This window comes from Bos taurus, chromosome 12, assembly GCF_002263795.3.
Source record: "Bos taurus isolate L1 Dominette 01449 registration number 42190680 breed Hereford chromosome 12, ARS-UCD2.0, whole genome shotgun sequence".
NCBI classification, from domain to species: Eukaryota; Metazoa; Chordata; class Mammalia; order Artiodactyla; family Bovidae; genus Bos; species Bos taurus.
In genome coordinates this window covers 69,149,878-69,170,951 of record NC_037339.1, presented here as the reverse complement: position 1 = coordinate 69,170,951, position 21,074 = coordinate 69,149,878, and the positions used below count along the sequence as shown (strand labels likewise).

Here is a 21,074-nt window from a genome sequence, read left to right as displayed (position 1 = left end):
AGCAGTAGCAGATAGTTGAGGATGTTGGGTCTTCTTTTTCTTTTCCTTTTTCTATCTCCCCAACCCTCTTACTTCTCTTTAAACACATTTCACTGGGAAACAGGAATCTGGGCCACTTGAGCATTATCATTACTTCTAAAAGCCAGAGGCGCAAATGATCACCTCTACAGTTGGCATGACCTGGGCACTAGCCTGAAGCCTTCCTATGTCATCCGCGTCCCACTGGACGGCTGTCACTGGAAGGAGCCCCCAAGGATGAGATGATGCCCTCTGACTCACTAGTCTCATTCCCCAAAGGGTCTTACCATGCGGGCTTTTGTTTGTTTCTCCTAATAAATCATCAAAAATGGTATTTCAGTCAATGAGACCTGAGGTCATACTATGTGTGCAAGAGACCCAGAAGACATCGTTTTCAAGAGCTTGAAATCATTCTGAGCAGGTGAACTGACACTCACGTGACCTATCTCCAGGTTTAGGTGACATGTAAACACTTTTACAAATGACAAATGCAATAGAGTATGTGGCTTAAGGAAGTATTCTGTGTTAGAAGGTGTCTTGTGCTGTGCTTAGTTGCTCAGTCATGTCCAACTCTTTGCGACCCCAAGGACTCTAGCCGCCTCGCCTACCCCTCCAGGCTTCTCTGTCCATGGAGATTCTCCAGGCAAGAATACTGGAGTGGGTTGCCATGCCCTCCTCCAAGAGATCTTCCCAATGCAGGGATGGAATCCATGTCTCCTGCATTGCAGGTGGATTCCTAGACGGTGTCTTAAAAGAGGTAAATTTGAGTGAGATTTTGATGCAGATGAGAGAAAGTGGAAGAGAGAGGTGTATAAAATGATACATGGCTGAGTCAGAGTAATCCCTGTAAGGAAGACAGGAGTTTGATTAAGAAAGGATTCTGGATGAAAGTTCACTTTCTCATCAGGCTTGAAACACAGTTTTAATCTAATCTAGCTTTATGTGCATGGCAACCAGCACAGTGCCAGGCACAATAAATGGGCAACAAATGGCTGATAAATTAATGCACAAGAAACTACTTAATTGCAGGATCAAATACATCTAATAAAAAGTTAACTAGTGTAGGACGTCCCTGGTGGTCGAGTGGCTAAGACTCTCTGCTACCACTGTTGGGGGCCCAGGTTCGATCCCTGGTCAGGGAACTAGATCCCACATGCCACAACTAAGAGCTTGCACGTCCCAACTAAAGATCTCACACACGGGAACTAAGATCCAGGTTAGCCAAATAAATAAATATTTTTTAAAAGTTAGTGAGTGTATTTCTAGCTTTCTTCTATCTCAGCATAAGTTTCTTTTTTCCTTCTCCTATTGCCTGCTGCTCATCTTTTTGACTTTGTGACAGGGTTGAGTGGCAAATGGAAATGCCTAGATTACTATTATACACACATCTATAATGCTCTACTTGACTCATGGAGGGTGTGAAATCAGAATGCCTCATGCACTTTGATCCCTCCATAGCAGAGAGGCTATACCAATGCTTAAGAGAGATAATATCAGTAAAGCGTGTTTAAAAGCTTTTGGTTATTGGATGGACATTAAGATCCTGAGAGACCTACCAGTCACGTTCCAGATCATTTTTGTTCTATAGGGAATTTCTCTATAAAAAAATTCAACTCACCCAGGGTTTTTTCCCAGATCAAAGTAACAGTTGTCATGATCCTGTCTAATCTGTGTACAAACTTCATATAATATAACCTCCCAGTGTGAACAGAAGACCACAACAATTTCACTCCACTTGGAAGGTCATCCATAGCGCATAGAGCAGAAATATGAGCAGGACACTCATTCTTTAGAGGGAAAAAAATAAGGAGGGCTTTCCCTCTGTGTGACCTTGGAAGTCTCCATAGTAACTGTGCTAATTAGCAGACTGTGTCTGAAGATGGGGGGGGGGGGGGGGGGGAGGGTGACTGCTCCCTGACCTCCAGGCACATGAGTGCCACCTAGTGGAAATCCCACTTCAATACTTTCCAAATAAAACAAGCCCAACTGGATTCATTTCACTTCCCTTTGAAAAAGATTACTTTAAGTTCACACAGGTACATAATTTTAAATATTTTAACAAAGAATTATAACTTAGAAGTCAAAATACCAAGTCAGGAAATTTAAAAATCCAACCAATACTTTTTATCACAATTTAAGATTTCACGTATTTTCAAAGCCTGCAATGCAGGAGACCAGGGTTCGATCCCCTGGGCGGGGAAGATCCCCTGGAGGAGTGGATGGCAACCCACTTCAGTATTCTTGTCTGGAAAATCCCGTGGACAGAGGAGCCTGATGGGCTACAGTCTATGGGGTCGCAAACAGTCAGATACGACTGAGAGACTAACATATTTTCAAAAGTCCTGATATATTTTTCAAATATAAGGAACACTTTCAAAACTCAGGAAGAAAAACACAACAGGCATGGATGAGTGGGTGAGAATAGGGTGCACGGGGACAGAAAGGAGGCCTTTCATTATATACTATGTTATTTGTTTTCAAACCATATGAATGTATTGTTAATCACTAAAAAAGATTTTTAAAAGTCAGCATCTATTCATTTTGCAAGCAGCTGTGTCATTTCAGCAAAAACAGTAACACTTTTCACATTAAATCTATTTGCTAATTTGCAAAGAAAAATGTGTCCTCGTCATGAGGTTAAAGAGTTTTCTCTGTGTGAAAGTACTTGTCTGCTGAACATAGATGGCATACATAGAAACTTCATCTCAATCACAAAGACACACACACTCCCCTCCTCTGAGTTGCTTACATCTTATGTGGAGACACATCTCAACTATTGATTTTTCAGAAAACACTTATGTCAATGGTCCTCAACTTCCTTGAACAAGCACTACCAAGTACTTCACCTAATTTGGTCCTTGGACTTACTAACTAAAAAGTAAATGGATGTTAAAAGTTACAAAGCAAAGCTCAAAGAACATGTCCTTCAGGTTGCCACAATGCTGAAAGAAGACTTCCATTTATCTCCTGCAACTTGGAGAGAAAAGACGCGTGGAATCCTGAGCCCAAAGCCGCTTACTGTGGTGACAAAGACGGGAACCCAGAAATGCCAGGCTGACCTTATCAATGTTCCTGTGATACCAGGCCACCGTCAGTGTGTTCAGGGTGGCAGAGAGGGTAACGCCTTCCATCACAGCCCTAAAAGTATGATGATTTGCTTTGAGGTCATTTTCTAAACAGTTGAACTGTCTGGTTTTAAAAATGTGAAAAATATCGTGTAGTCCTGAAGGCTTTCTGCCTCTATGTGTGATTTAATTTTTTCTGTCTACAGACCACTTTGCTGTTGCTTGCTCATTGTGATGTCTGATTCTTTTGCGACCCCATGGACTGTAGCCCACCAGGCTCCTCTGTCCATGGGATTCTCCAGGCAAGAATACTGGAGTGGGTAGCCATTCCCTTCTCTAGGGGATCTTCCCCACCCAGGGATCAAACCTGTGTCTCATGCTTGGCAGGCGGATTCTTTATCACTGAGCCACCTTGTGATTTAGTAAAAGGCCCTGGAGATTCCACAATTGTTTCCACAATATTGAAACAAAGCATTACACATAAGCAAACTCGACAGCTTCGGCTAAGCTGCTGCTGCTGCTGCTGCTGCTGCTAAGTCGCTTCAGTCGTGTCCAACTCTGTGTGACCCCATAGACGGCAGCCCATCAGACTCCCCCATCCCTGGGATTCTCCAGGCAAGAACACTGGAGTGGGTTGCCGTTTCCTTCTCCAATGCATGAAAGTGAAAAGTGAAAGTAAAGTCGCTCAGTTGTGTCTGACTCTTCGTGACCCCATGGACTGCAGCCTACCAGGCTCCTCCGTCCATGGGATTTTCCAGGCAAGAGTACTGGAGTGGGGTGCCATCGCCTTCTCCCACAAGTGGGTGCAATTTTTTCAAGTTCATTTTGGAATTTTGGACCAGCTTGTTCAAGTCAATTAAGACACACAGAACCACCATATCAATGTCAATGCATTTTGGATGAATATTTGGAAAAAATGCAATTCTGCCCTATTTAAAGCATAATAATAGAAAACCCTAAAGAAAATCAGTCCTGAATATTCATTGGAAGGACTGATGCTGAAGCTGAAACTCCAATACTTTGGCCACCTGATGTGGAGAGCTGACTCATTGGAAAAGACCCTGATGCTGGGAAAGATTGAAGGCAGGAGGAGAAGGGGACGACAGAGGATGAGATGGTTGGATGGCATCACCAACTCCATGGCGATGAGTTTGAGTAAACTCCGGGAGTTGGCGATGGACAAGGGAGGCCTGGCATGCTGCAGTCCATGGGGTTGCAAAGAGTTGGACATGGCTGAGCAACTGAAATGAACTGAATAGAAAATAAAAATACATGTTTGGGATTCTGCGTATTTTAACTAGACGGATCACAGATTGTGGCTTAAACATAATCTAACTTTTTCCTTTTTTAAAATTAATTTTTATTGGTATATAGTTGATTTACAATGTTATGTTAGTTTATGCTGTACAGCAAAGTGAATCAGTTCATAATCCAATCTTATTAGTACTTTTTGGTATACCTTATGTGCCATATACCATATATGTTGTATGCCAAGTATAAGTGCTATCTTTTGTATATATGTGTGTTGTATGTATATATATATGTATATATATAACACTATATAAAAATATTCAGCAATTATTTGTGACATATGTTCATAATTTTTCCTTACTCCTATTTCCTTCAAGAATTACACTGAATAGAGGTTGACAGCTTTAAAAAAGGTAAAGCAAATATGTTTGGAAATTTTAGATACATGCATTTCTATCTTTTACTGTATAAGTTTGTGATATTATCAAAAAACTATAAAATAGGTAGAGTCAGTGATGAAGTCATTATCCTGTAAAAATGGATTAAAATAAGAGATTTTTATTTAACTGACAGCTGGTTGTGGTATTATTTAAAAAGGGGGGAATATGTAAATGGCAACTGTTGAATGATATCCAATTTACAGTCCTAGTCACATGACTACAAAGCTAAGAAGAAGTGAAATTGAACCATCCTCCAGTAAATTAAACTCATGCCAATATTCCATCAAAACTGTTGGTCCAACCATTCTCTTCATTTCCTCTGAGTTGATCCAACCCTAACCTGTCAGTTCTGAAACTGTTCTTCAAGCAACAACCGCAATCCAATATTTAGTAACGAGTCATTAAGAAGGAAAAAACCCCACAAAACAGTCAGAACTTGATCTTGGACTCTTAATTAGAAAATCTGCATCTTGCTAGAGCTATCGGCAGTAGGAGAAAAATCTTTGCTGTTTTTCTGTGTACGTGATTTTGAAGCTATTTCCTCTAAAAGCATGAGCCATTTTGGTTACTTAGTTCTTGTAGCTGAGGAGAAGCTGACATTTTCCATGAAACATTATGACTATTTTCTTTTTCAAAAAGTCTTGTATAAGACACATTTTGCCACTTACTAGATGGGTTTACAAGTCCAACTGAACGAGCTATTTGCAGCTCACTCTCCAATGAATGGATAGAAATGGTGATGGTTTCAATTTGACCATTTTAACAACTGAATTGGAGCTAATACCCTTTCTATTCAGAATTCTATCTTAGAACAAACAGCAGATCTATTAGCAAAATTATATGAATGAGATGAAGCCCTGGTTCATATATAATACTTTGAACATCTACTTTCTAACATGTAATTACACACGACATGATCTGCTTCAACACTACTTTCAACATACCCTGTGAAAATTACATTTACTTCTTGAAGAATCTCATTTTTTTCTGCAAACCTGTTTAAACCATTAGCTATGCTATTAAACAGATTAGAAGGAAGGCAAGACAAGGGCATTGTCTCAGTTTAACTTTCCCTTCCCCATTCATTTATCCACTCATCCATTCAATGATTCAATATTTATTGTCTAATAAGGGCCAGGCACTGGACATTATTTCAGCAGACAAGAGGCATAAATCCCTGCCTTCATGGCGAAGACAGACTTGAATCAAATAAACACAAAAATAAGAATCTAGTTACGAAGGAATGTAGATGAGGTGAGGGCTAATTCTGTTGTCTGGAGGAGAATAATAGAATAACCTACTTTATCTGGTGCCTGGAGTGGGTATCTTTGAGAGAGTGACATTTAAATCACCTGAAGGATGAACCTGAGGCAGCCAGGTGATGAGTGAAGTGGGTTAGGCTTTCAATAAACAAGTAATTTTTGTAGTAGAAGTTCGCAATACGTGGAACACATTTCCACAAAGAAAGTATTTGTTGTTTCTCTGAAATCTGAATTTGACTGGGTCTCTTATCTGGCAATCCCAGGTGGGGCCTGAGCCCAAAGCGTGTGGGAAGGCCTTGAGACGGGCCAGGCTGTCACCTCTCAGGAGGACGGGGTCAGGTGGCTGACAGGAGGCAATGGAAGGGCAGTGGATGAGTTGAGATAGGAGAGCCAAGAGCCCCAGGCCCCTGCATGACCTGTAGGTATCATATTTCATGCCTTCTATCTTGCCTAAAGCAAAGTTTTTGCAGTACACTAACCAGAGGCTAAATTTCAATGTAATATCATTTTTCAATTACTATTAAAAAAAAAAAAACCCAAGAAAGATTCTCAGGAAATATATGAGCTGTTAATTCCAGAAAGATTTGCTTATTTTTTCTGAAAGACAAGCTTAAATAAGGCTTTGGCGGATAAAGCCTGTGTATGTTCAATCTCTGCTTTCCTCTTGGTTATTTCAGCCTGAATCGGCCGGGCCTGTCATGGCACATGCAGGGGGTCCTGAAAGATCCTCTCCGGGGGAAACCTACTGCACTGGCCAGCGAGGTATCCTGTGGAGGCACGTGATTCAACTCTTGCCTGTTAAATGCTGTCAATTTCAGTCCCTTTAGGTAGTCTTCCATAAACCTCTCTGAGTAGCAGATGTAATTTGGTCTTCTTAGATCTCTGAGTCAAGTAAACACGCTAGCTTCTGTTTTACAATTTTCTACCTGGTGTTAGAAATTACATCACTATACAACCTCCACTGCTATCTTTCCCTCACTCCCCTAAAAGCATGTATGAATGTCAAAAAGTTGATCATATGTTCCCAATTTATTAATATTTAGCGGGTAGCTTTTCTCCATATATAATTAAATAATATCACAAAGTCTTTGCCTCAACCCTGAAATATTCTAGAAAATAACAGAAAACTCTGCAAAGAACAAAACCGTCTCTACTCGTCAAAGAATTAAAACACAGTGATGTCAGATCTAGCCGCCACAAAGTCTCCTGGCCTGTCCTACGTGTGCATGTATGCCTCTTCCATAATTCACTGACTTAGTATTAGATAAGCTTCCTGTGTGCTACACAAAGTGTTTTCTAGCACTTTAACACGGAAGGTCAAATAGAGCCTTATTAAGTGTATTAAGTAAATCAGGCATTGAGGGTCTATCAAGTTAAAAACCCAGCACAGTGACAAATCCTAGGAGTACTTAATGAATCCTATTTAGAAATAAAAAGGAAATAATACTGGAAAGTCAAAGAATCCCTGAAGAATAGAGTTTAAATAGTTACAAACTAAGGGTTACAAATCTCATTTCCTTTTAAGATCACCAAGGATTGTTGTTCAGCATCTAAGTGTCTGACTCTTTTCCATCCCATGGACTGCAGCATGCTAGGCTCCCCTGTCCTTCACTATCTCCCGGAGTTTGCTCACATTCATGCCCATTGAGTCAGTGAAGCTATCTGACCATCTCATCTTCTGCCACCCCCTTCTTCTTTTGTCTTCAATTTTCCCCAGCATCAGGGTGCTTTCCAATGAGTCAGGTCTTCGAATCAGGTGGCCAAAGTATTGGAGCTACAGCATCAGCAGCAGTCCTTCCAATGAATATTCATGGTTGATTTCCTTTAGCATTGATTGGTTTAATTTCCTTGCTATCTCTAGGACTCTCATGAGTCTTCTCTAAGAGTGCCACAACTCAAAAGCATCAATTTTTTGGCGCTCAGCCTTCTTCATGGTCCAACTCTCACATCCGTACTTTCACATCACACCAAGGGTGTCTAGGGTGCCTTTCTGCAAATACATTTAAGGCCAGTAACCTCAAGACTGCCTTCAGCAAAAGAAAAGACCAAACACATAGGAAGTAACCCACAAAAAGAAATCTGCATTTCATATTTCTTTTGGGAGATATATTAACTTCCTAAAGCTGCAGCAACAGAGTTACAGACTGGGTGACTCGAACAATAGAAATATATTGTCTCACAGTCTGGAGGCTGGAAGCCTGAGATCAAGTTGTCGGCAGGTTTGTTCCTCTGAGGCTGTGAGGGAGAATCTGCCCCAGGCTTGACCCCCTGACTTCTGGTGGTTTGCCAGACATCGCTGGCTTTCCTTGGCTTGTAGATGCATCATGCCCATCCTCTGTCTTAACTTGGCAGCCTCCTTCTGTCCTCACACCCTCTTCCTGCCCAAAGTTCCCCCTTTTATAAGGACACTCCAGTGTTCTTGCCTGGAAAATCCCATGGACAGAGAAGCCTGGCTGGCTACAGTCCATGCAGTCACAAAAGAGTTGGACACGACTTGGGGGCTAAACAACAATAGGGAATAGTTGCATATGAAGCAAAGAAAAAAAGGAATAGAGCCCACCCTAATGACCTCATCTTGATTATCTGCAAAGAACCTATTTCCAAATAAGGCTACATTCACAGATTTTGGGGACTAGACTTTAGCATCTTTTTGGGGAACACAATTCAACTCGGATTAAGAGGTACTGGACAACCATCCAAATACTTTTGGGTTTCAAAACAGGAAGCCATGATAAGCTGGTATGATTTCCTCAGCTTCAATTTTGATTCATGAACAGTGGATGTTTGAATGCAAAAGCCTCTTAATTTAGACAGTGACAGGAAGGCAAGTGCCACACCACAAGATGCTGTTAGATCAGAGAGCTGGGCAGGAGATGATTGCAACTCATTTTCCTGACCCAATGACCAAAAATAAATTATCAAAAGCTTCAAAAAGATTGATTTAGAAAGCTACTAGTAAGGTCTGATTTTGATAAGTCATGATTCCTTATAAATACAGATTGCCTAGTCAGCTGGTGAAAAGAGACCCAGGCAAAGTCAGAGTTCTGCTTTTTGGGCACAGTCTCCTCAGACAGCCGGTAGCTTTGCTATTTTTAATATTTATTCATTTGTATTTGGCAGCGCCGGGTCTCAGTTGCCGCAGCCAGGATCTTTGTCCTCATTGCAGCATGTGGGATCTTAGGTTGTGGCCTATGAACTCACAGTTGCAGCACACGGCATCTAGTTCTCTGCCCAGGGATGGACCTTGGGCCCCCTGCATTGGGAGTGTGGAGTCTTGTCCACTGGACCACCAAGGAAATCCCCGACTGGTAGCTTTAGGAAGATAACTACAGCAGCTCTTATATCTGTGAGTTCAACCGACCATGGATAGAAAATACTCAGGGGAAAAAATTTCAGAAAAGTTGCAAAAAGAAAAACTTGAATTTGCCACTTGCCAGTAACTATCTACACAGTATTTATATTGTATTCAGTTTTATAAATAATCTAGAGAGGATTTAAAGTGTATTGGAAGATGTGCATAGGTTATGAGCAAACTCTGTACATTTTCTATAAGGGACTTGGGCATCCACGGATATTGGTATCTGTGGGGGTGGAGGGGGCAGGGTGAGCTGGAACCAATCCCCCTTGGATAAGGAACGATGATTGTAGCATTTATTAGTCCCAGCATCCTCAAGAGGGTTGGGCAAATGATCCTTAAATTCCTTCCCAGACTAATGTATCCGTCACCACTGCACACTGAATGACCTGGTGAGATACACCCATCATTCCTGAGACAGGACAGGAAGTAGTTCTTTCCAGTGCTCCAAGGTGAGACCCTCAGTCCCTAATTCATGCTGTCTGCACTCTGTATGCTCCACTGATTCAACTCTTACCTGCCAATAAACGCTACATTCACTCCCACTCACAGTGAAAGGATGGGGTCCTGGAAATATCAAGGCACTGATAACAGGAAATGAGAAATTTAGAGGAACTCTTACTTGTCAGCATGGCAAGGTGCTCCTCTCGTCTCTTAGTAGCTTCCTCTCCACTTAACAGCACTGGAAGTTACTCTGTGGACAGTCCTACAGGGGAAATGGGAGCTGAGGGCTTTGCCTGTGACAGGTGGGTTGACCTATGTAGAAGGTCAACAGGCTTAACAGGCTTAGATATCCGAGAACTAAAAGGATCATGGGCACATTAAGAATTGTCCACGTAAGTGCAGAGGAAGGGCCGATCTATAGAGTGGTCATGTCTGGGGACACCAGTCACCTTCACCAGGATGATTCAGAAACGCCTGATGGCGAGGTTGAGAGACTTACTTTTGTCTTTTCGGAACCAGGATTCTATAGAGTAGTTGTTAACACATGCATGTTTTTGTGACCATGAACACACTGTTGGCAACCTTAGCTGAGACACCACTTCAACTGGTTTCCACAAGGATTCCAATCCATATTGACTAGAAAGTGTCTTGAGAGCCTCAGAAAAGTACTGCAAATCTGGCTCCCACTTGAATCTTTGAACACTTCTTCAAAACACACAGAAGAGAATGGAAACCAGGAATATCTATGGATGAAGGCTTGGCAAGAATGTCTTTCCAACATCGTGGCTAGGGTTTTTGTAAAATTGTCCAGGAAACTGTGTCTTTTCACCTTTATATCCCTTAACATCGTTTGCCGAGGAAGGACAAATCAGGCTTCTTGGTGGCAATTACTACAGAGAAGTAGGAGTGAAGTTAGGTTTGGTGTGGTGAATTTCTTGGAATTTTCAGAGAGGTAATGTGACAGCCCTGCTTTCCATTTGGCAATGTCTACTGGAAGACAGGTTCTTTGGAGCGCTCTCATATCGGAAGCAGTAGCTGCTGTTTTCCTATCTAGTACCACACTTTTAAGCCAACAGTGACAAAGCTTCCAGCATTCCATGAAGGGATATGAATCTTCTTTGGCTGGAAGTTTAGACTGGCTTCTTGGTTTACAAGCATGGAGCAGAGATTTTTTTTTTCTTTCTGAGAACGAGTTACTGGTTCCTGCTGAGTGAGAACACCGGAATGGAATGTCACTACTCAAACCAGTAAGACTAAGATTGTCAAGTGATTTGTCCCCTGTCACCGAGATAGAGCATCAATACCACTGTCAGGACTTCTCTGGCATATGACACAAATCAGAGTTGCAGAAATCAGAGTGGTGAGCATACGTGTATCTTCACAAAAGCACACACCATAATGTGGATGGATAGGTACATGGTGTATCTTCCTGGTCTTTTGGCTAAGATCAAGTGTAGTATCTGCTCTTATCTGTTTAATATCTGATATGTCTTCTAACTGAGGAAAATGTACTCTATGGATTTTTGGAGCAGGGAGTTGGAATAGGAGCTTGCTCTGTCCACTCCATGCATCGACCTAGTATTGCAGTACCTCCAGAAACTGAAAAAAAAAAAAAAAAAAAAGGAAAGAAAGGCACATGGTGTAAGGGGACTCAGTGCAGTTTCTTTTCCTTGAAAATCTTGATTAGACGTTGAGCAATCCTCTGTCAGGCAGGCTTTTGGATTTCCGATGCGGCTCTAGGCTTCACTGGAAAAAGAACAGCCACACTGAGATACACAGGAGTCCTTTATGAATCTCTGCAAACACCAACCCCAGTCCTTCCTTCAGACCAAGTTGGTGATGTGCCTCCTCCTTCGGTTGTCCTAAATTACTTTCAGTTACACATGTGTGCAAGTTACCATTTACACTTCCTTCCTGCCTCAGCTTTCCACAGCAGTGACAGTGATTATAAATGCAACTGAAGGGGGGGGTGTTCGTACACAGATAGCAGCATCCTAAATGTTGCTTTAGGGAGGAAGAATTCATGACCACTAATGGCAAGGCTAATAACAGTGGGTATAAAGAAAAGTTGGGGTGTGGGAGGAAATAGTCCTTTAGCATCCGCTGGTTTGCCCCATCAGGGGCCCCCAACCCCCGGGATCTAACACACACCTGATGATCTGAAGGAGGAACTGATGTAATGATAATAGAAATAAAGTGCACAATAAATGTGATGTGCTTGAATCATCCTGGAACCATACCCCTGCCCATCCCCGGTCCCTGAAAAAACTGTCTTCCACAAAACCAGTCCCTGGTGCCAGAAAGGTTGGGGGTCACTGATAAAGGAAGTCCTTTGGGCTGGACGGTTACATCAGTCATCGTCTGGGCGGCAGCTCACCCCTTTCCTGGTCCCATTTATCTTTCACCCAATATTGTCTATGACTCAAAGACTCCCATCCACGATAAAGACTTCAAATAGGTGGGGAGGAGAATTAGGAGCTTGTAGACATCTGGTGATAGGCGACTCAGATTTAGGCTTAGATGTTACAGGATCTTCATTTTAAAACATCAAAATGTTCATTTTGTGCAGTTTGAAATGTGAATTTCAAAGATGACCCTAATCTCAGGGGAGTAGATAGTCTGTCCCACAGATGTGAATTTCGCTAGACAGCCCATTTTTGCTCCCCCGTGAGGAATTAAAGTAGATATGCTAAAAGGTTGTACCTCTTTCAAAGCTGATTCTCCCTGTAAGAAAGTGTTAAACCACAGAAGGCGATGGAAATGGCTGATAAGGCGTCTGGTCGCTGTCACCACCTCCGTGGGTGGCTGCTCTTTTGACGCATCTGAATTTGAAGCAGGGTTGGGGGGCTGTTGGTAACAAAGTCTTATGTTCAAAATGTCCATGGTCAGAAAGGTTTGCAATATAACGAACACCCTTATCATCACTCGAATCTTTACAACAGCTTGGATGACTTTTTAATTGTGGCTTAATATAGTTAATTATGGCAAACCTTCCCTATTTTCCAGGATGATGAATTAATATTACAGATCATTAATGTTACTAAATTGGCATAATGACATAGTAGATTTAACGTCCCAGTTATGTTAAGACCTGCTTGATAATTTGGCTCTTTTGTTATTTGCCTTAAATAGGGAAAGCATGCAAGCGAGCCTTTTAACAGCGGGCTGCATGTAACTACCTGTGTCATTTTTCCTTAATAAATTATTGATATGGGAAATCCCAAACGGAGGACTTCTTCAGACTGTATGTGAAGCCAACATTTTCTTTCTAATATCCACTTCATCAGTATAAAAGTTAGAAAGCTGCAGCTCTTCAGCCAGGTTTTATAATTAGACAAGACTGCATTTTACATCTGCAAAAGACTCATGCTTAGTGGGGGAAAAATGAGAAACGTGATATGTTCCATTCTGTTGCAATGGTTATACCATTTTAATCTCTTAAGTTCAATATATATCCTCTAGCAGGCTATACTTCTAGGATTTCATTTTTAGATCCTTAAGGCTGCATATATCTGTCAAACCGACATAATGAATTTAAAGTGCTAATGCCTGGAAGACCAGAAAAACATTGAAATATATCCTTGGTTGATTAAATTACCACCTCCAGCTACTTTACATCCTTCTGTCCAAATAGATTTTCTTTTTTACTTACCAAGTGCTGGATCTGGAAGATGCTGAAGATGTAATTTTATGGTAAAAACATACACATGTCTTTAGACAAGAGCATTTTATTTAAGCATCTTTTTAAAGTCTGTAGAGTATTTCTGTGATAGAGCTTACAATTTGATTACGGAGTCTTTCAATTACGCTCAACCTGCAGGTTAATCGGTGACTTTCAAGTGTATTCTTGGAATGGAATCTATGTTAAACATTGGGGGTACTAATATTCAAATGCTGTGATAACAGTATCTAAAATAATGTGAACTTGTTTTGCAAAAATATAAAGCAACCCTGAATACTAATCTTCATGTTAAAAGTTGTTTCTTCAGGAATTGCTTAGATTGACAGACTGACAACTCAAAGGGGCAACAGTGACTCAGACACATTCCTTCTCTTAAATAGGGTGGCTTGGTCCTTTAGTTAGTCTGTTACAAAAATGAAACCAGGTGCCAAATTTTACTCCTCCTTGTAAAAGGGGCAGTCAAAATAACCCTAGAAATAAAAGTGCTGTGGACCTGAGTGGGGAGAAAATATTGTTTTCTGCACTCAACTTTTACTGCTGGAATTTACGGTAGAATCAGATGTGAAATATTAGTCATGTCTTTCTATATGTCTGTATTCAAAGACTTACAGTGTACTGCCTTAAACAATCTGTACATGCTTATCACAGTCAGGTTTCAAACACACATATGAACACACACGTACACACCTGATTACATAATCACAGAAATCAGATCTACACATATTTCAGTAATTGCCCTCACACAAAGGAAAAGTAGCAGCAAACGTAGCTGCAGGACCCGGTGGGACTCATTTTCTATTGGAAGATGGCTCATTACAAGCATAGACCGCAGGATGCCTTGTCATGGCCACCAGCCTCTGGGAGGACCCATTCTGACCACACGTTCACCGTCTGCACCTTTCTGAACCTGAGCGAGGGTGTGAGAGAAGGGCTCCGCCATTTCAAGGGGAAGGTTCTAGAACCTTGCGATACTAACATACAGTGCAAAGACAGTGAGCATCAGTGGTTAGACATTGGGGTGCTGTGACGTCTGGGGGTGAAACTAAAGACTGAAATGAATGTGAAATAAAATGACAAGTATCAGAGGAAACAGGGGCAGAGACTGAAGGCAAGAGAGCAGATTTGTAGTGCTTTGAAATGAAACGTTATAATCCCTCTGACAATCCTGTTGACTATGAGCTATAGCGCTAGGAGTACAACACAGGAAAAAAGATACATTGTAGGATAAACAGCTTCTTAGAAGGTAAAACTGAATGGTCAAAATAGATGAATAAGGACACACAATGGAGAGGAAAAAAAGAAATGAGTCCATGGCAATATGAGAAAAAGGCAGAAGTGAACAGAGGACAGAAAGGCAGAAAAGAAAAAAAATGTAAATGAGTGAGACAAAAAAGCCAAAAGACGAAAAAGAAAAAAGAGAACAAGAGGGGGAAAGAAGTAATATTTTCCTTGATAAAAATGCACAAAAGGGAAGATGAACTTTGTTCTTTTTCTCTTTCTACTCTCCTCTCTTTTTCTGCTTTTCGCCTCGCAGCACGCCAGCCTAAGCTGAGAGCTGTAATGTCATTAAATTGCAAATGCTTTTTCATTTCCGACACACACTGTTTACTTATCTGGCAAAAACATATGTTGGAAGGAATCCGTTAAATTCTGCCCATTGCCTTGGGTAAAAGTGCAATGGAAACGGACCCACCGAGCGTCCTCTTTCTTCTTCTTTAGCACTCCCCTTATCTACAAGACGGCTTCGCAGAAAACTGGCTAGTTCAATGAAAAATGAAGATACAGCGGGAGATTAGGGAAGAACACTGAGCACAAAATTCCTGGAGAGAGGTCACTCCATTGCAAATGATTTCACTCCTCTAGATCTGCATAAATTACTATTTTTAAGGCATCTCCAAAGTCTGTATATTTTTCTCACTCTGTCAAACATTTAATTTCACGCCCCGTGTTCTGAATATGCTAAAATGCATATCTCTGATGCACCTTTAAGCCAGAAAAACGAATGCAAAATTGAAGATAAAATGATGTGATTTACACTACAAGCCTATTACTTGAGGTATTTACATATAGTTTACCTCTGCAGTTCTGAGGATGATTTATTAAAAAAAATCTGGATTAAGCTCATATAAATATGTATAAATCTTTGTTTAGAAAATAGATTTTGCAGCTGTTGTGTCAAAAAAGTTCTTTAAGATTCTGTGAAGAATTTTCCTTTTAGCATGCTTTGAGAGGGGAAAAAAAGGGGGACAGAATTTGACATTCTGCTTGGTGGGGTGGCGGGGAGAAAAGCGTATTCCACCATCCGGCGCTTATAAAGACTCCTTTATTGCCCTTCTTGGCCCAAAGCAGGTTGGCCCCTCCTCAATCTTTTCTTATACTTATTTAATTTCCTTTTCTCCTACCCCCCCCCCCCTGTTTTTTTTGCTTGAGTCCAAATAATAGTGCCCTGGATTACTAAACTGAAATTAAATATCAGTGTTTAATGACTGAAACAATCGTGAGTCTTTTGCATGTACCCCTTCGTGTCCCTTGGCGCCTTCTGGCACCTTTACCTAATTCGCTCTCTTCCAAAATATCTTCCCAGAGACTCTGCACTGACACCAAACCCGGGACTTGCCACCCGCCGAGAGCCACTTCCAGCTACCGATTTGAAAATGATTATTAACACACTGCAAGCAAGATATCCTATCCTATGGGAAAGTAATTCTAAAAACATGATACTTCCTATAAACAATCCCCACATGTGTGTTTTTGCCTTTCTCTCTCTTTCTCTCTCCATTTCTCTCTCTCTCATCTAGAATTTTGCCTCTTTGTCTGAAAAATGCTTTCTTCAGTCCAGCCTCTTCCATACCTCTCTGATCCCCATCCCTCTGTAATCATTGTGGCGGAATTATTCTCTGCTATTTTCTTGTTAGGCTTTGGGTTTAGGAGAATTTAGATAACAAAGTTGACTAATTCAGAGCTGAACGCACATTGGACTCTGCAAATATACCTTCTGCCACATGATAAGGGCAGGGCCAGCTTCTGGGCTGCACCTGCCGAGATGCTGTGGGAACAGCTGCTTCTGGAAGCAGGTACTGGGGACAGCTATTTCTTCAAAGCCTGCATTAATCCTTTTGCAATTAAACAAGAAAGGGATGTTCACAGGCATTCGATCGCTTTCGGGGGTGGTGGTTGTGGGATGGGGGGAGATATGAGTTTGCTTCCTGAGATTGAATTCCAGTTTTGGTGTGCGGCGCCTGCTTAAAGTTGACTAAAGACAATTTAAAAGAAAGAAACTGCAGTCATTTTCAAAAGTTACGAGTCATTCTTTTTTGCACAAAATGGCCTAACAATCCCCCCTAGTGGTCCGTTTCCTGTTCCTGTGATTTATGAACACTCTCCTTTTCAAAACTGCCCACTTGGTGTGTTTATAGGCTCATAGCAAAGAAACTGGAAGAAAAAAACAAACAAACAAAGTCAGACTATTTAGAGTTGAGATGAGCTTTCCCTGAAGTCCTCCTTTCCTATGCTCAGACAGAGCCTCATTTCTCAAAAACTGATGGGACTAAATCCTACCATAAAGCCAGCTTTCTTTTTCAAGGATTTTCTCAAAACTGACAAATAACCTGAGAGCTGTGGTGTTTACAATTCCCCTCGCTGAAATCAAGGAATAGACCAGGGGTGTGATGCACTCAAAATACTGGATTTGGGTTTCTGAAGGGAAGAGGAGTAAATCATGGAAATGGCCTGCACCTTTCTTTCAAGAAGGTTTGGCCCAAACTGGATTATTTCAATCCTTTAGGACAGAATTACTTTTATATGATGAAAGAACCCTGTCTCTCAAGTGTAACCACTCAGAAAGTGTCTGGTCACCGTTGCCATCCAGTGTTCAATCCTTTTCTTGACTCTGCACAAAGAGTCCTCCTTCCTTCAGTGTTTGAAGGTGAGATGACACCCTCCGCGGCTTCCTTCTAGGTTCTGCCTACACAGGAAGCCTGCTTTCCCCGAGTTGAGGCCAGCCGAACATTTCAAGCCTTAAACACTGAGAAAAGGAGACACCCTACTCCCCTGAGTGCCGGTTCCCTTCCCTCAGCTGTGTTCCCAGTCCTGCTGCTTTTACAGACCAGATAGAAATGGAATCCAGCACATCCACTGATTGTGGAAGAGGCTCTATAGCATCGCCCTGGACGGCTTAGATGGGGAGAGTATCAAGATTTCTTACATGACTGGGTGTTCCAGTCTGTTCAGGCTGCTACAACAAAATACTTCAGGCTGGTGCCTTAGAAACAGCAGAAATTTACTCATCACCCCCCATGGTTGTGTTCTGGCAAAGGCCCTCTTCAGACTGCTGACTCAGACTCGCTGTGTCCTTACAGGGTGGAAGGGGAGGGAGGTCTCGAGTCTCTTTGAGGAAACTAGTCCCATTCATGAGGACAGAGCCGACCATCCCCCAAAGGCCCCACTTCCTAATACCATCACATGGTGGGGGGTGGGGGGGGCATTGGGATTTCAACATATGAATTTGTCAGGGTTGGCAGGAGGGGCACACAAATATTTAGAGCACAGCGGTGGAACGTGGAAGAAGAAGAATTTTAGATCTTTGCTAAAAACGCATCTACCAAAAGCAGCGCAAAATAATTCTAAAACCCTAAGGCTTGACTCACAGGAAGCTTATGACATTAGGAAATAGTGACATCACAAAATGAATCCTTTGGGACTTACCTGGTGGTCCTATGGCTAAGACTCCGTGCTCCTGACGCAGGGGGCACAGGTTCAGCCCCTGGTGGGAGAGGTAAGACCCTGCATGCCACATGGCGTGGCCAAAAACAAGATAACCCACTGCCAACCTCCTTGCACTTTAGCCTTGAAAGCTTGGACTTATTTTAAGTCTGGGTTTCTCCCAAATGTCTAGACTTATTTTTTCAATAACACTTGGACTTGGCTTCATTTCCTTCCTTTCAGTTTCTGCAGTCTTCATCCTGGTTTACAAAATCATAATTTCTTGCCAGAAACATCTCTGGGAGCCCCAGAGCCCCTTTTTATTTATTAATTAATTCATCCTAATTCCAGTGGCAAGAAAGATCTACCTAAACATGCAACTTCCCTTCTCAGAAGTGAGCTCTAGGCCCCAATGATATTACCCTGAAATTTCATGTCCTGAACTTTGAGGCCCCCCAAAGGTATGTGGCCTTTTCAGTCATTCAGTAATGCAACTGTGACATTCTTCTATCTGCTAGACCATACTTGGATAAACCAGTTTGCTCTTCCTCGAAGCAGGACTTCGATTTTCACATGTACACACACCCCTCCTGCACAGACAAATTCACCATCAATCTGATGAAGCCTAGACCTCAGGACCTATCTCATGGGTCATTTCTAAGAACTTACACCTAATTTTGCCTGTGTTTCTTAAAGAGGACTCCCTCTCTACCAAATTAGGTAAGTTTCAGGCTCCACAAAATTGGTACCTGCTCCCAGTCTCTTACCACTGAACCTGGATGTGAGCATTCACTTAGTCCAGAACCTTCTTAGGACCTAGGCCAGCCTCTCCTGTCTCTGAACTACATGTCTTGCTTGTACACACTGTTGGTTTTAGGAGCTCGAGGGCTTTCCCTGTGATAATGTTCTCTTTTCTATCAGATGACCCAGTGAACGACTCCACGGTAGAGATGGTCTCTTCTTTACATTCTGTACCAGAATATCAATGTGTTGGTTCGCTATTCGTAGTGTGTGTGCGTGCACGCTAAGTTGCTTCAGTCGTGTCTGACTCTTTGCAACCCTATGGACTATAGCCCACCAGGCTCCTCTGTCCATGGGGATTCTCCAGGCAAGAATATTGGAGTGGGTTGCCATGCCCTCCTCCAGGGGATCTTCCCAACCCAGAGATTGAACCCTGGTCTCCTGCATTTCAGGCGGATTCTTTACCATCTGAGCCACCAGGGAAGCCCATTTGTAACGTATTGAATGAATATTTGACTGTTTTTGGGGAAGCTGGCAACTGTTCATTTATAGGTATCTACATTAAAGATCATTAGAGGCTAAAATTGTAACTGTCCAATCCCAAGGTCATTCAAATAAAAATCAAAATAAGCAAACATTTATGGAGCATGTTCATTGCTGCATCTTTAAACCTAGCATGGGTGGGTAATCAACACTTCTTGATTAAGTCATCTGTAAGTCAGGACTGGGGGTGAAGGGTGAAGCCTGTTACTCACTGGTTTATCACTGAAGAAGCAGGGGAATTTAACTGGTTTCTGGCATGGGCAGGAGCTGGACATCAACCTCTTCCTCCATTGCTTCTACTATCTTCTGTCTTGGATTCACTCTCAGGCAAGTCTAATCCATGTAGTAGCCTTCAGAGCCTCTAAGCATATACACTATTAGCTCAGAAGCCCTAAAGTAAAAACAAAACAAGACAGAAAAACGAACAACAATGGTAAAACTCCTTTCCCCCCAAACTGCCAGCAAAACTTGTGAAATCAAGTGTCATCGGGCCAACCTGAAGCACAAGCTGAGTCACCTCTTCAGGTAATGAGTTTTTTATGTTAACTACATACTTTAACAGCTTGTCTTTGAAATATATGCCTAAGTTAGATCATAAATCCAAGAACCAAGTTTACCCTCCAGTCTTGAACCTTGTTTAATTCTCAGCTTGTGCTCAAGAAAGAATAAATTATGATCATAATGTTACAGGAAACAAAGTTAACAATTCAAAATCAAAGGTCATGTTCATGTCTAGAAAAAAAGTAAACTGGCCATTTATGGAAAAGCAGCAGTCATTGTGATCTTAACTTTCCTAACCAAAATAGACTATAAGAAAAAAGAACAATGCTCCAAGTAGATTACACTACAGGAAGTGTACTGATTTCTGAAACCCTTACCCATGCAGATGTTTAATGGTGCAAAATCTGGCCCCTGAGGTAGGGTGGGGCAATTTCATTTTAGCCTTTCAACCATAACTTTAAATTTCTCAGAATTCAAAAATCTACATTTTTTTAAATTAAAAAAAAAATCTACTTCTAGGCAAACCTACTGTGCTGTGTGTGCTGTGCTAAGTCAATTCAGAGTGTCTGCCTCTTTGAAACCCGGGAGACTATAGCCCATAGCCCATCAGGCTCCTCTGTCCATGTGATTCTCCAGACAAGAATACTGGAGTGGATTCTCATGCCCTCCTCCAGAGGATCTTCCCAACTGAGGGATGGAACCTGCGTCTCTTTATCTTCCGCATTGGCAGGTGAGGTTTTACCACTGGCGCCAACTGTGAAGCCCTGGCAAACCTATTAGTTTTTGCAATAAATTAGACCTCACACCTAGTAAATGTGAATACTCATTTGTTACAACCAGGGAAAAGCAAATGGTATTATATTTTGTGTCTCTTGGTGGATGTAAGGAAAGTGAACTAAACTGTATGCTTCTAACATGGCATTCCACAAATGTGGAATCCAGTGAGTGAATACAGAATAAAATGAAATGAGACATATCCAAAAAGTAGCAGCTGTACTTATGTGCTAATCACACCTCAAAGAGTAACACTGTTTGTTTGTTTCTTTTAAATAACAGAAGCAATAAAATCCT

General features: G+C 41.7%; 1 protein-coding gene and 1 non-coding gene across 2 annotated transcripts in view; one reads left to right on the top strand and one right to left on the bottom strand.

Annotated features, from left to right (window-relative positions):
* Window positions 1-1,940: 1,940 nt before the first annotated feature.
* The window catches only part of GPR180 (G protein-coupled receptor 180), a 69,774-nt gene continuing 50,640 nt past the window's right edge, over window positions 1,941-21,074 (bottom strand). Inside the window, exon 12 of the transcript XR_003037442.2 lies at window positions 1,941-19,893. The gene's annotated coding sequence lies outside the window, so the exon portion shown is untranslated. The remainder of the gene's footprint in view (window positions 19,894-21,074) is intronic.
* On the top strand, window positions 11,257-11,447 carry LOC112449181 (U2 spliceosomal RNA). Its single transcript, XR_003037666.1, has one exon. It is a non-coding gene; the product is annotated as a U2 spliceosomal RNA (small nuclear RNA).